The sequence below is a fragment of the Arvicola amphibius genome, chromosome 1 (genome assembly GCF_903992535.2).
Source record: "Arvicola amphibius chromosome 1, mArvAmp1.2, whole genome shotgun sequence".
NCBI lineage: Eukaryota > Metazoa > Chordata > Mammalia > Rodentia > Cricetidae > Arvicola > Arvicola amphibius.
Window position 1 is genome coordinate 153,407,824 of NC_052047.1, and position 12,914 is coordinate 153,420,737.

The window sequence follows — 12,914 nt, forward strand, 5'->3', positions numbered from 1 at the left end:
AGATTAGAAAGTCATAAATAAATAATTTAAGACATATAATAATATAAAAATGTTTTTATTTCTTTCCCTCTCTATGCTATTGTTACTCTAAGATTTCTGAAGTTCAGAGTTTTAACACTGATCAATTTTAATAAGAATTCCAATAAGAGTTCTAATAAGCTGATAGGGCACTGACTCCTTAGTGTTAGATATTTTGGTTGTCTTCTAAATATATATAAGCTTAAAGATGCTTCTCATTGGGCTAAAGACATCTCAGTCCAATCCATATCTGGCTCTCTGGACAGAAAAAAAATATTCATGCTTTTTAACCTCTGTAGCTTTTGCTAGGACTCAAAGGTGTGAGTCTACTCCAGCTGCCTTACAGATAACTGTTACCTGCATTTTCTACAATATGGATTTCAACACAGAATGGTAATACTAATGTATTAGAACTTTTATGTCTTTTTATAGACTAAAAATTTATGAAGCTTCAGAAAATCGAGTCCTAAGACTTGGATTCACTTCTCACACATCAAAAGAACTCCAGATAAGTACAGACTAAGTTTCCCTGCCTGGCTACTCTTGAGGATGGTATTCCTTTCTCTCCTGGTCTTATGACTTCTCCCCTTCCCCAATTACTAGGACTATGGGCCTAAAAGTTTCTGTTGTAATATTTTTAAATTCCCAAATTTTAACTTCCCTAAATATACCTGTTTAAGCAAATTTCCACTTGACTGACAGACATATCCAGACATCAGTGTGACTTCAATCTGTAATCCCTGGACTTGCTTAAAACTTACTTGGACCAATCCAGCCAATGTAAATGTTTCTTGTCTCCAGTTGGGTCAAACCAGATGCTTCTGATAAATGTCCCATTATCTAAATTTCCTCCTTACCTTTACTAACCTTTCAGCCTTCCTGGGCCCTGACAATATATGCCCCGTTTCAGCTTGAAGTAACCTTAGGAAATAGTACATTGTCTCTGCCCCTGAAAAAAGTCCAAGTCAAAAGAAAACTCCCTCACATAGAGCTAGCTGTAATATAAAGCCTATTGGTGTACCAGAAAAAGGACCTGTTAAAACCAGACCTATCAAAAGATAGATTCATTAGCTAAAATAATTCTATAATATAAGATACTCAACCTACTCTAAATAAAATAGAGAGGTTATCATATAACTTTAAGATGATCAAAATGAATCAAAGGTTTGGTTTGTTCTGATATAAACTCAAGGGAAAATGAAGAACCCAGAAATATGAAAAATTATATGCCTACAGCCTGATAATGGCCTTAAAACAAGCTACCTAAGCCGGGCGGTGGTGGCGCACGCCTTTAATCCCAGCACTCGGGAGGCAGAGGCAGGCGGATCTCTGTGAGTTCGAGACCAGCCTGGTCTACAAGAGCTAGTTCCAGGACAGGCTCCAAAGCCACAGAGAAACCCTGTCTCGAAAAAAAAAAAAAAAAAAAAAAAAAAAAAAAAACAAAACAAAACAAAAACAAAAACAAAAACAAAAAAAACAAGCTACCTAATCCTTCACCCTACGTTCTCCCAGATACAGGAAAGCAGTTAGAACAGACCCAGGCTATGGAGACATCTTGAACTAATACCCTGTAATCAGAGGTTGTGAATCATGACACCAAGGGTACACTCCATAAGAGTTTAGACCCTAACCCTAAGGAGGCATTCCCAGGAGGCTGTAAATCCTGGAATGTACTCTCTGCCCCATGTATAACCTTTGGCTATAAAAAAGTCACTTGTAGCCCCTCACTGGGGTCACAGAACCAAATAATTCTCTGTGGCCCTAACTAGTTGGAAGTTTTGTTCCCTGCGGTATTTTTGATTACTTGTTTCTTTTTTTAATAAAGTTGCTTCTGGTTTATAAACTTTGGTCATCTGCTCCCTGTTCCTTGTGCAATTCCAGGACCCGGCATTGATCTCCTTTCTGTTATGCAATATTTGAGGTGACCTCACTTAATATTATATTTTCTAAGTCTAATTTTCCTGAAAATTTCATGACTTCATTATTTTTAGGGGGCTGAATAACTTTCTATTTTAGATACATAGCATGTTCATTATCCACTGATTTGTTGGTAGACATCTAGGCTGGTTCCTGCCTATCAGAAATGGAACAGTCTGTAACTATCTCAATGGTAGGTTATGGAGACCTCCGTATGTGCTCAGGAGTGTAATAGCTGGGTCATATGGTAGTTCTATCTTTAATTGAGGAATATGCAAACTGATTTTCACAATGGCTGCATTAATTGAGAGTGGATAAGGTTTCTCTTCTCCCATGTCCTCTCCAGCATTTGCTGTCAGATTTCTTGATGACAGCCATTCTGACTAGGGTGAGGTGGGATCTCAAAGTAGTTTAAATTTGCATTTATCTGACGACTAGGGATGTTGAACCCTTTCAAGAACAGTTATTGGTGGCTTTGTTTTTTCTTGCTTTGAAACAGTTCATGTGATGATTGAGGATGCTTTATTATTAACATCTTGGCATTTCATTTCTTTCTTGGCAGTTAATTACATGTAAATTCTAGATATCGGTTCTTTGTCTGAAGTGTAGTTGGTAAAGACTTTCGCCCATTCCTTGGGCTGTCTGTTTGCTCTGCTGATGGTTTCCTTTGCTGTGCGGAGAGACTTTTACCTTCAAGTCGTCCCGTCTGTCGGCACCTGGGGCAAGTCCCTGTGCTACTGATGCTCTGCCTGCCCCGGTGTCACAAAGAGTGATGCCTATGCTTTCACCTAGAAGTGTGAGCATTTGGGGATTTAAATTAATATCTTTGATCCATTTCCAACTGAGTTTTTATAAGATGAGAGATTTGAATCTAATTTCATTATTCTGTAGGTGGATATCAACTCTGTCACGGTATTTTTTGTAGTTGGTAAGTGCATAAAAAGTAATCAATAGAGAAAGCGTAAAGCCCTAAAGAGAACTCCATAGCTTCCAAACAGCCATTCTAGCTATGTAGAAGTTCATTGAGATGTATGGAGTTTGTGACTGGGCAAGCATTTGTTTAAGTGACTACTTTGATCTAGCTGCGTGGAGTATTTTATTTCTGAGTGTATTACAGCAAAGTGATTTTTATTTATAAAGAAAGAAAAAAAGGGTAGGTAGTTAAGCATGGGTCTGTGAGGGAGCCAGCAAACATTGTTCTTCCTGTTTTTCCTGACCTCTCTCATTGATGGGCTGTGACTTGTAAGCTGAAACAGTCCTTCCCCTGCAGAGGTGCTTTTCGCCAGAGTGATATATATTGTTCCATATAATATATATTACATAGCATATATTATATAGTATATCATATAATATATTTAGTATTGTGTATGATATATTATATATTGTGTGTGATATATAACATTATATAATATATAATGCAATATATTGCATATAGTATTTATATTATAATATATATTATATATAGTATTTTGGAATGTTTTATATATAAGATATATGTATAAATTATATATACAAATACACACACACACACACACACACACACATATATATATATATTTGGGGATTGTCAACCCATTGCAGACAATCCCTCATGGAGACTTCCTTCCCAAGTGATTGTTGTATTAAGTAGACAAAGGTAACTATCACACTAATTAAGGTATAGACATTGTGGTGGTTTAAAAGAAAATGGTCCCAAAGGGAGCGACACTATTAGGAGGTGTGGCCTTGTTAGATTAGATGTGGCCTTAGAGAAAGTATCACTGTGGAGGTGGGCTTTGAGGTCTCACATATGCTCAAGCCAGGCCCATGAGACAGACCACTTCCTGTTGCCTGTCAAGATGCAGGACTCTCAGCTCCTCTAACACCATGTCTGCTTGCATGTTGCCTTGCTTCCCAGCATGATGGTAATGGACTGAACTTTTGAACGGTAAGTGAGCCACCACAATGTAATGTTTTCCTTTGTAAGAGTTGCTGTGGCCGTAGTGTTTCTTCACAGTGATAGAAACCTTAGCTAAGACAGACATTTATTTGTCCTCTATTACATGCTCGCCATGGTGCTAGGTTATCTCATTTTGATTAAAAAACAAAAAACAAACCCATCCCCCAAAGTCTAATCCCCTGGAGTAACAGAGAGATGAACAGATAGTATGACATGAGCTATAACAGTGGCTCTGAGAGGTAACCCAACCTCCCCAGGGAAATTAGGGGAGATCTTTCAGAAAAGGTGACTACTGGGTCAAGTCCTGAGGGACCAATAGTACTGAGTCATGGAAAGTTCTAGGCTTGAGGAACAGCATGGCTCCAGATGCAGATGAGATGGAGCTGGAAGCTGAGCAGAGGTCAGAGTGAGGGCAGAGTGAGCCAGGGCATGTTCAGTCCCCAAAAGATTGAGACCCATAGGCTTCAACGCTGTTCCATGCCCTCTACCAAACTGCTTAGGTCATTGTCTTCTGCATCACAAGAAATGAACATTTCCATTTCTGGTTAGCTTTTGGTGCTTATGGCTCTGACCCTAATTTTTAGCTTTTTATGAAGGCCAAATATGAACAGTATAAAACATTTTATAAGCGAAGATGTCCCACAGCCTTATAAATTTATTTAAAAACTTTTTAAATTAAAATCTCTTAAATCTCTTCCTCTTAAATAAAGTGCTTCTTTGGTCCCACACTTGACAGCATATACATAGCCTGTCTCCGAGATCTCAGCCTGATCACTGGAGCTGGCACTTCTGGTGAGATCACCTGGCACTGGCATTTCTAAAACTGTTAAGGTCCATTGTTGCAACTGCACATTCCTTGGGACTCTAGTCCTGTCGTACGTTTGTAAACCTCAGCTTTTCCTACGATCCCTTTATGTCTTTATGGCCATTGTCAACTGGGCGACTGGCAGAGCAAGGTACATTTTTGAGTATAAAAACATGAAGGTGCAGCTTTAATAAAACAGTTTTAATATTATCTATACCTAAAAGTCATCTGAATATCTGCTAACCCAAATCCAGTAACCAGAGCTCAGAGATAAATTCTGAAGTCAGGCCAGTAAATGTGGTCACAGCAGTCATGGGTGGCAGAGACAGCAAAAATATCCAAACCATTTCTGTCTCAGCAACAAAACAAGCATATTCAGTATTTGCAGATAGGAGAAATCACAGCAAACATAGTTCAAATCCCCTTCTGACCTTCTATAATTTTTTATAAACCTTCAATCCATTTTTCCTCTCTTTATTATTTCAGTCTCCTGCTTTCTCCCTTGCTTTCCAGACAACATACCAAAGTCTTTCTCACTTCTCAGACAACATTAAAAACTCTTACCAAAGTCTTTCTTATGGTTTCCCTCAGTGGTATGTAATATATTGTATGGCTACAATATTTTAAACAAGAACAGAAGCATTCATATACTATAACAAAAATAACTTTAAATTTACATCACATAAAATCCTGTACCAGCGTGAAACATCTGAGACTAAGAATAGTTTTTTCCCATTCGCTAACCAATAGAAATTTGTAACCAGCCCCTCTAAATGATGACAGATATTTATAACCCATTTGATCTGAATGAAGCAGCTCCGGTGGAGGGAAGTCTGGCTATAGTGTCTTAACACCAGCTTAACACCTACAGCCCGTGACTGCAACTCATTGCCCTTGGCGCGTGGAGCCAAACCTTGGCCAGGTTTGGCCAGAAATGGAGGCCCGCAGTCTCCAGGGCAGGCTGAGGGAACCTACCCATCGTCATGGGAGAGGGCAGAGTGGCATGCAACATGCGAGTTTTAAGGGGAAAACCTGCAAAAGCGAAGAGGGTACAGTTGGATTAACCGGAAAGAAAGGCCTATCTGGTCAAGTCAATCGTCAACAGAGATACAAAGACAACACACAAGACCAACAAACACAACATTTAGCCAAAGGGCCCAGAACAGACTCTTGCGGGTACCAGATGGTCTGGTTTGTTGAGAGCCCAGAGATTTCGGCCTTGACAAGACCAAAAACCATTCAAATGGGATAGGAGCTGTTAAGGCTACCTAATCCCCAGATTCTTACAGATGGGGCCTGACTGGGTCCCTAACAGGATAATCTCAGATGAAAGACCCCCATCTAAACGAAAAAGGAGACATCACCCCATCCCTCCAGGTTGGCCCTCTAGAGCATTTGCCAGAGCAAATTGACCTGTTCAGATTCAGATTCTCAGATTCAGACTAAGATTCAGAGGTTGGTGCTGACAAAAAACGGAAGACAGACAGACAAGGCTTCGAAAACAGATTTACCACAGTTGATCAGAATAAACCTTTGGGTCAGGGGTCCAGATAGGGGTCTCTGGGAATCCCAGATGAGTCCTCAAGTGTTGTGCCCGGTCAGTGGGGACCCCAAAAGACCACCAGGGAGACCGACTCACTGAAATGCAAAAGCAATTTTATTATCATATTATCATTTATGTGTACAAGCCGGCAGGGACCTTGTCAGGATGGCAGCAAGAGGAGGTACCTTGCTCTTCTAGAGAGCACTATTTAAAGGCAAAAACCAAAAAAGTTACATTAGCAGGGTTTGGGGTAATGGTTCAGTCCTGATTGGCTGACATTTGTCTAGGGGTGTCCTGGTGAAAAGCGATGGGTGTGTGCTGGCAGGTGATCCTATCTACAATAGTTGGAAAGTTAGGGATTTCCTTTGGATGGTCTGTTCCTGGGTGGTACCTGGGTAGTCTCAGTTTATGGTCGGTCTTGCAACCAGGTATTGCCTTAGGGAAAACTCCTGAGACTCAGGCCTCTATCAAGTTTATCATGGCTGGGTCCTACAAAAAATAGACTGAGGAAATTGTTTTCATACCACTTCCGTTGGTTGATTTACAAAATATTGACACAAAACTGGGCTATTTAACAGTTTTTTAAGGAAGTACTTTTTATTGATATTTCTTTACAAATTAGGCATTATTACAAGTAGCTACTGTAAAGGCAAATTTTCTCATCCTGTTCTTGTAAAGGAATCCCAGTCTGTGAAGATCCCACAGGTTGAATTATCTTTTTAATAGCTCTTAGATCAGTGACTGTTTCCCATTGTCCAGATTCCTTTTTATTACAAATACAGGTGAATTTAAGGGCTAGTGGTTTCCTTGGTGTGTTTAGCATCTAACAGTTCTTTTGTTAGTTTTTCTTAAAGATTGATTTATTTAGTATGTGTACAGTATTCTGCCTGCATGTATGCCTGCATGCCAGAAGAGGGTCCCAGATCTCATGGTTGTGAACCACCATGTGCTTGCTGGGAATTGAACTCATGACCTCAGGAAGAGCAGTCAGTACTCTTAACCTCTGAGCCATCTCTCCAACCCCTTTTATTAGTTTTTTAAATGTCTGCAATTTTTACTCACATAGGATTTAACATCTGTTCCTGTCCTTCAGTTTTTATACATTTAATCACTTTATATTTTGCTCCACTTGAGATAAGGTTTCAGTGTCTAAAACCTGAGTGGAGACCTCTTGCAAAGGCCAATCGGGATTCTAGGATTTGGGAAAACTACAGATACATCAGCTTTAGCTTTTAGTAGGCCTGAATCTCAATGTCATTTACGTGTAACTTTGGCTTTGGTCTCACATCACAACGGTTTGCTAAAAACACCTTCTTTCCAGTATGTATAAAACCTTTTCTCGTATAATTCGAGCTGTTTTACCTTTAAAGAATGGGAGCAACGACAATTAAGCAATTCTATCACCAGCTTCTGGCTGCGTTGTCTTTTTCACACAAGCCACCTATGAAAGCACTGAAGCAATCTCTATAGGATTTTAAAGGTAACTTCAGGCAATACTCATGGAGCATTTTTATAAAAATCTTATAGATCCCAAGTAACACGTTAGTGCAGCTTGCCAGTTATTGATAGTGTGGATAAAATAATTTACCTGCATTTTATTTCATCGATAAACAATTCTGTAACCACTTTATCAGTAAAAGATTACTTCTATGAGCTTTTACCTTAGTAGTAGCCTTAGTATCTAATAACCTAATAACTCAATCTGTTTCAGGTGTTACATTTTTGTAGAATTTAACCACAAATTTTTAGAAAGCAACTTAAAGAGCAGAGCCAAATTTTCAGTAATGAAAAGTATGGGCTCTCCTTTTTGATGAGCTCTCCTCAAAGCTCTCATAACCTGCTTCCAAACCTTCAGTTTCAATTGAACATGAGGAGTTGCCTGGAACCGATGGCAATGCTGTTTAATTAACAGCATTTGCTCTGTAAGCTGGTTTTTCTTTAGTTTCACTCCATTTTCTTTGAGCACGCATTTTAATGACTGGACACACTGTTGCTCCTGAAATAGGAAGCTTCCCATGACCCTGTCAATCCTGGAGTCCCCTTTACTTTGAGGGCACTTGTTCTTTTAGTTCTTAAAGTGACCAGATTCTGTGTTCTTTTTTAGGAGGTCCTTTGTCCTTCTTTAAGCCCCATGTTGGGTGCCAAAATGTCACAGCTAATGTGGTGCCAGTTGGTGAAATGAAGACTCAGAGACACTTTGAGAATGAACTTAGCCTTAGCAATGGCAGGAGGCCCAGCCTCTGTGGACTGAAACACTTCCCTTAGCCCTTTGGCATTTTTATTTTTCCCTTTGTTTACACTTTAGCTGTTAGATTTTCATATGCTCAAAACAACCTCAATAAAGCTTCCAAAAATATATTGCCAAGTGAAAATACCTGATTCATGAGGTTCCACAGTTTTCTGGGTTGCCCTTAACCAAGTTTTGCATTGGCTTTGTATCCATGGGAAACTCTCAGACAAGATTTACATAGGGTAACAAAAGGTATTTGTAACAAAAATGGATTAAGGCTGGATGCTAACACCAGAGCTAGACCAGGTAAAGCCCAGCAGGAGTTGCTTGATAACTCTCTGGTGCCAGGCTGACAGAAATTTCTGCCACACACACCCCACACCCCATACACACATACACACACACACACACAAGATATAAAAGAGAATAAAAATTAAAGTTATTATCTGGCAGTGGTGGTGCATGCCTTTAATCCCAGCACTTGGGAGGCAGAGACAGGCGGATCTCAGTAAGCTTGAGGCCAGCCTGGTTATTGAAGTGAATTCCGGGACAGCCAGAACTGTTACAAAGAGATATCCTATCTCAAAAAACCAAAATATTAAAAATTAAAAAAATAAAATTATTAAAAATAAATAACTATCACTATCGCTATTACCAGTATATATCTTGAAGATTTCCCCAAAGGTCCAAGTGTCCAAGGCTTGGTACTTCTGAAGCTTCTGAAAAATCGCGGTGCCTTCAGGAAGTGAGGCCTGTTGAAAAGAAATTAGAAAGTTGGATGTCCTTGACGGGGATTTTGGGACAGGAGGCCCTTTCTGTCTCACTCTTTGACTCCCAGCTGCCACCATTCACTGCAAGTTCCCAGCCATGCAGTTCCTGAGTCACCACGGCCCCAAAGCAGCTGGACCAAGGGATTATGAACTAAATCCATGGGCAAAATGTCAACTTTTTCTCCTTAAAAGTTTCCAGACCTCAGGCGATTTGTCACCGTGATGGGAGGTAATTCATTGCTGCCCCCATTCATCCCAGTACGTGGCTAGTCACATTCCTCATTCCTGGGGGCAAAGAGGACAGAGAAGACAATAAAGGGGTATATCCTCAACTGCTGTTTTCTGTGGGCCAGCCCGCAGTCTGTACAGCATCCCTAGAAAAGCTGTGCTTGGGTTCTGACTGATAGGCCCTGAGCTGTCTGCTCTGCTTCATGTGGCTCCTGGTGGTGGGAATGGATGGAAACAGTTTCTGAAGCTTGCTCTGTGCCGGCTAAGGGAATGTCTGCCTTCTCTTACCTGCTCTCCCCTCCCAAGAACACGAGTGCTCACACCCTTCCCTTCTCTTTCTACACCCCCAGAATTCTCAAGGCCCCCTCTCAGAAGTTCCAGAGTGTCAGGCGCACGCCATCATGCCCAGCCTCTGGGATCGTCATTCTCTGCTGCTTTCTTTGGGTTTCTCTCAGCAGAAGAGGAAACTTTCTCTTCGTGGATCCCTGAAGATGAGTGACATCTAGTGAATTTTATCGTTTGCCTCACTCTTCTGGATTGGCGTGTCATGTCTGCCTAGCTCCGTGGCTAATGGAGGAAGGAGTTGAGTCTGATGTGACCTGAGCTTCATCACCACATCTTGGTATCAGGGGATCCTGAAACACCTTCCAAGAGAAGCAGAGGTGTGTTGATGAATTTTCTTTGGGCCACCATTTCAAAAAAAAAAAAAAAAAAAAAAAAAAAAAGACACAGGGCTTATTATTAATTATGAAAGCTTGGCCTATAGATTAGGCTACTCCTACTATCTCTTATAACTTAAATTAACTCATTCCTAGTCATCTACATGTTTGCATGAGACTCCTGGCTTTTACCTCCCCTTTTGCATGTCTTGTTCTCTTTCTGCATCTGGCTGGCAGCCCCACCTTTATTATTCCCAGAGCTCTCTCTGTCCAAAAAGTTCCTGCTATTCTTCCTGCCTAGCCATTGGCCATTTAGCATTTTAATAAACCACAGTGACACATCTTCACACAGTGTAAAGGAATATTCCACAATAGAGATGTCTTTTGAGAGCAGTCTTTTCTGTACTGTCTTTGCCAACTTTTTAATTTAATTTAAGACCATGTCTCACTATGTAGTTCCAACTGTCCTGAAACTTACTATGTAGGTCAGGTTGGCCATGAACTCAAGAGATCCACCTGCCTCTGCCTCCTGAGTGCTGGGGTTGATAATATGTGTCATTACTCCAAGCCTTCTCTTTGTCTTAACCAAAGTATATTATCCCTCCCCAACAGTGGAAAGCAAAACCATGGTGTAATCCCCACCCCTTTCTGACCACCAAACCCTAAGCGTTATGTTTCCATGGACTCTGTTCCTCTGTTACAGCTGGGCTTCTTCCCTGATATAAAATGTTAAAAACTGGGCTGAAAGACTAGAGAGATGGCTTAGCGATTAAGCATACTGGTTGCTTTCTCAAAGAGCCCAGGTTTGGTTCCCAAAATCCATATGGTGGCTCACAACTGTCTGTAACTCCAGCTCCAGTGGATCTGACATCCTCTTCAGACTTGTGAGAGGACCAGGCACTCAATGTGGTTTAGATACATGTATACATACATACATACATACATACATACATACATACATACATAACATCCATACACATAAAAGAAAAATAAATACATCTCTAAAATCAAGTAGAAGACTGAATAAAACCCAGGCTGGGGCTGTAGCTCCATCTGTAGAGAACTAGCCTAGCACGGTGAAAGCCCAGGTCTAATTACCAAGCACTACATATACTGGACATGGTGGCATTCTGAGGGTAGAGGCAGGAAGAACAGAAGTTCAAGGTCACCCTTGGTTACATAGTGAGTTACAGACCAACCTAGCTTACATGAGACCTTACCTCAAAAACCAAGCAAACAGGGGCTGGAGAGTTAAGAGCACTGGTTGCTCTCACAAAGGACCTGGGTTCAATTCTCAGCACCCATAGGACAGTTCACAGCTGTAACTCCATCCCAAAGGATCTGACACCCTCACACAGACATTCATGCCGGCAAAACACCAATGCACATAAAATAAAAAATAATATATATGAACACACACACATATATATGCAAACAAAAAAATGAAATCACACACACAAGTTTAAAGCCCAGGTATTTGATGTTGACTCTGGCTTTGCCAAGGCTGTTTGTTTTAGCTTTTAGCTTCCTGGTTTTGTTCTTGCAAATGCAGCTGCTTAAGCTTGCTCTTTTTTGAATTCATTTATTCAACTAATACTTTATGAACAGCTGCCATTTCTAAGCACTGGAAAGTACTCAGAATGAATGGCAAAAGGTTCTTAAAGGTGCCTGCCCTGATCATGAGTCTTTCCCCCCCATGGAGCAGAGCACGAAACAGTAGCTCAGCCATGGCAGAGCTGGGACAGCGTGACCTATTGAGTGTGATGGTGAAATCCTTCTGGGCGGTTGTTGACCTCACGCCATCTGGGAAGGCCCCTAGGAACACCCAAGGGAAGAGAAAGTGGCCACATAAAGGACTGGAGGAAGAGCCTGTCTGGACAGGTGACAGCAAAGTAAGGCACAAAACCAGCCAAGGGGCTTGGCCTGGGGGGGGGGGGGGGGCAAACAGAAAGGTCAGCAGACCATACTCAGTGGGTTGAGATGCTGTCAGAAGACGGGTCAGAGCCCTCTAAGCTTATAGGTCGCCGTGTAGCTGGCTCTTCTTTATTCTACTACATGCCGCCAGAGAGGCATACAGGGGTGACTGTGATTGAGTCTGAGGTCAGTGCCCCATCAATCTTGTGGCTCTCATATGGCGCCACTTCCTTCCCCTTCTCAGCTTTTGCAATGCAGAGTGCCCGTGAGCACTTCTGTTGACACAGGCACTGGGGGACCCTGGGGCTCAGAAACCAGGATTCAGTCACCTCCTACTTTCCTTCCCCACCCCTACTGGGCTGTCTCTCGTTCTGGTAAAGGACGTTCCAGCCACCAAATGCTCCATGTGACCTTCACAACTCTGCGTGTCTGAACTCAGTGTCACCACCTCACGTTCGTGTTGAAGGATCCTGAACGTCCACCAAAGGTGGCTCCCTAGGCAGAAGCTGTCCCTCAGTGTCTGCCTGCCTCACCCAGAGTCCCTAACTACAGTGATAAGCAAACTCTGGTGGAAGTGGATGCTGCTCCAAGTGGGATGGGGGGATGGGGGGGAGTGAAAGCGAAAGCTGCTTGTGCTTTCCTGGTCCTGGGAAAGCCGGCAGACTTGGGCTAGTGGGCCGACGACAGTCCAGAAAAAGGGAGATTTTTAGAAAGCTGAGTGAGAAGGGACCCTGTGACCCATACGCTTTCATTTCTCCTAAAAACTGGGTGACGCAGGCAGCCACAGGGCCAGTGAAAGGGGAAGTCCAGAGTTTCTTAAGAAGGAGAGAGGGACAGTCTGAGCTGGGAGGAAAAGACAGAAGAGGCTGGGGGGAGGAAGGGAGGCAGTGA